Genomic DNA, 3,516 nt, shown 5'->3' with positions numbered 1-3,516 from the left:
CGTCATCTATAGTCCCCTCCATTAGTTTACTGCCACGTGTCCGGTGAGACCCACATCTCAGACTTTTCAGAACTCCCTTTCTCAGTCACACGCTCCTTTGCGTAAATACGCCCAAACTTCATCTTCCTCCCGTTGACAGAACCGCCATAGCTTCCGACAACCAAGCTTCAAAACGCCACAAACACCCCTAACTTCAAAGATATTTTATTACGACCCTCAAGACCACGATCGCTTGCTCAGCGACCGCTGCCATACTCGCGTTCAATGCGTTCACCACCAAGCACTTCGCCGCCGCAAAATCCACATCGTCATGCCAAACCCGGAGATTCCGACCACCTTGAACCTCCCGTGGGACGACCGAAAGACTTCCTCGCCCACCTCCTCTCACTGTTCCCGATCAGATCCTCGCAGAGCGCGACCCTATCTCGGAGCTCCTCAGGTTCGAGATTGACGGAGTAGTCGACAACGTAGGCATGGCTTCGAAGGAGCTCGAGGCCCACTTCTCCGAACTCCTCCGCCCCCAGAACAGTGAGCTTCTTGCCGCTGTCGCGAGCGACGCGTGTTGCCATGGACGCTCGCGCGGGGAGGAGGCTCCCGCGGAGAGAGAGGAGGAAAAAGAACAAGCGGCGAGAGGGGGAGAGTTTGGTGAGTTCAATTGGGATCGTATTGGTCGCCATTTTCTCAGAGTGATGGCTATCGTTTTTCTAGCCAAGGAGATCCTTAGATTGTGGAGCTTTGAAGCTTGGTTGTCGGGAGCTTTTACGCTATGGCGGTTCTGTCAAGGGAAAGGAAAGATGAAGTTGAGGGTATTTACGAAAAGGAGCGTGTGACTGAGAAGGGAGTTCTAAAAAGTTTGAGACGTGGGCCCCCACAGGACACGTGGCGCTCAACTATTACAGGGGACTATTGATGACGTGGAGGTCCAGGACAACCCAATGCTGTATTGTCTTTCAATGGAACTTGGCCGTGAATGTCAATTGTGTGGCCCCCTTCTCAATTGTGAACAAACCCCTCTTTATATAGGCCAAGTCTATGGTTTTAATTTCCTATTCTTGTCTTTCAAACTTTAGGCAAATTTTCCAATTATTTCCTCCACTCGAATCTCCACAAAATAAACTAAATCATATTTCCAAATACTAAATCAATTATTCCAACTAGGAAATTATAATGCAAATTTGAGCCGTCATGTATCCCACGGGCTTGGCCCAAATTTAACGCTCTTGTGGGCTCAGTCTAATCCATTAAGTTCAAGACCATCCACTTAGACCCATCCACTATCGGTCCAATTAATATGCAAACTATATGGGCCTAATTAACTATTAATGCAAATGCTCCTAATATCTATATGCAATTTAATTAATATATTTATTTAGGGGACAGGTCGATCCCTAATTTTCTATGCAATGAATAACTAAATGGGTTGTCAAAATTTATGTGTCAACCACTAATTATTGTTATCAATATATGATGGCAATTAGTGGATAACAGTTTAACCACATAATTAATATTCAAGATAAGTATTGAAGACATTTGAAATTGCTTCGGATAAGGACTACATGGAGATATGAAGTCTGGGATTGTGGCAAGGAAGTTACGCTTGAGATTCAAGTAATAGCCGTTCATACTGGAGTTATGAAGCCTAAGATCGTGGCAAGGAAGTTACACCCAAAGATTCAAATAATAACCTCTTAGCGGTTATAGACTATGTTAGGCTATAAATGCCCGAAGTGTATTCATGTAGAGATCTATCTCCAATGAATCAAAGAAGTTAATGTTCTCGCAAATTTATTTTTATCTTTACCTTTCTGTAATTTATCTTTTCCACAATTCAAATTTCTTTCCATTCCCGTACTTTATCTTAGTTTCTGATAATTCGTCATCTATTAAATTCCAACTTGTATCTTAGTTGCGATTTTCAGATCTTTGTCGTCGATTGAATTCCATCGTGGTATCGCACTTTGTCATCGATTAAATTCCAGTGAAGCTTTTTATGTCATTGGGCTTCATCGTTGATTAAATTCCATTGAATCATATTTGTTCCTTATATCCCATTGATACGACTCATATCCAGAATTATTACAGAACCCATCTTCTCTTTAATAAACATCAAAAAATGAATTTCGGTGAAAGGTATTTCGTCGACGATCCTGTTTCGGCAAAACACTATCGTCATGATTCATGGGATTGTGTAATCGTTTCCTCTCACAAGGATTGGGAGAGACGGAGATCTACTTGTGCTGGCCAAGTCCCTGCGGTCTCCATTTTTCTTATGAAGTTCTTTTACTCATACGAAATATTTAATCAAGTCCCTCGAGCACAAAATTCGGTAAAATATCTACACGAAGGTCAACCCTTTTTTGTTTCTAGGTCTCTATTTTCTTAGTAGTTTATGTAAATGCCACCCCTAGCATCTGTTGATCTTCATCTTCAACCTCCGCGAGACCAGAACTTGGAAATTCTCTTCACCAGTGGCTCCCAACACGCTAGCATAATACCCCCGTTCCGTGTGAAGCGCGTCCGCAACTTTTCCGATAGATGCCCGGCCGGTCCACAATGAGGGACTTGATCGGCCATTATAAATAATCTAAGCCTCTTCATTTTCTTGAACGAGTCTACATGCAAGATCAAGTCTTCTACATCAATCTTGTCTAGTTTAATGCCTTCAATGGCATCTGTTCCCTGTTACAGCCAAATAAAGATAATTTATACATATCAAAAAACAAGTGTAACGCTAATAATAATGTTTATATTCGTATTAAGACCGTGCTAGTCTAAAAACCATCATAACACAAGCAGTTTCTAAAAGAAGATGTATTCATCTAGAACAAATAAGAGGTATTATGCTAGGTTAGATAACCGTTAATCCAACAGTAAACAATGTCAATTTAAGTATGAAAATTGACAAAGCTTGAAATAAAGATACTCAAAACCTAATTTCTTGCTTATACCCTAATTGACAAAAATTAAATTGCACATGTGTCTCTCCTAATTATGCAATCTAAAGCTTCTTACACCACATGTAAATGCGAAGTCCACAAAAAGAAGGCATAAATATGTGTTCAAATTAATTTTTATCTAGGACATGCTTAAACTTTTACCGAATTTTGTCTAACCACTTGTAGAACATCCTCATGGCATCATATTCTGCTTCGCTTGCTGGGGTTATCAGAGCACTCTTGAATCATGATTCGTCTACCCATTTCTTGAAGCAAATCATGTATCCATACTTTGTTATATTCATTGATGTATACGAGGGACTTTTGAGTGAAAATCTCGATGCCACTATTGGCATGGACACAACATTGATCTAGGGACTTGATGATTTCTTCTTTGTCATATCCATTAAGAAAACACGCAATGTCGAGAAAATCGTCCTCTCGTTAGCCTCTAAGCTATCGATAACAATCCTCGGTATTTCATGAACCTTTCCTTGAGGGATTTCTTTCAGTTGATCAAAAGCTCCTTGCCATTCCTTGACGCTTTTTCCATTCAAGAAAGAACCCATCACGATCAGTA

The 3,516-nt window shown here is 40.8% G+C and overlaps 1 pseudogene; it reads right to left on the bottom strand.

Moving 5' to 3' along the window:
- Positions 1-2,427: 2,427 nt before the first annotated feature.
- Positions 2,428-3,505, bottom strand: LOC130136935 (TMV resistance protein N-like; annotated as a pseudogene).
- Positions 3,506-3,516: the final 11 nt, after the last annotated feature.

Source organism: Syzygium oleosum, unplaced genomic scaffold, assembly GCF_021117445.2.
Source record: "Syzygium oleosum isolate NSW1041296 unplaced genomic scaffold, Sole_v2.1 Sole_v2.55, whole genome shotgun sequence".
NCBI lineage: Eukaryota > Viridiplantae > Streptophyta > Magnoliopsida > Myrtales > Myrtaceae > Syzygium > Syzygium oleosum.
The sequence above is the reverse complement of the archived record's forward strand: the minus strand, read 5'-3'. Positions and strand labels throughout refer to the sequence as shown.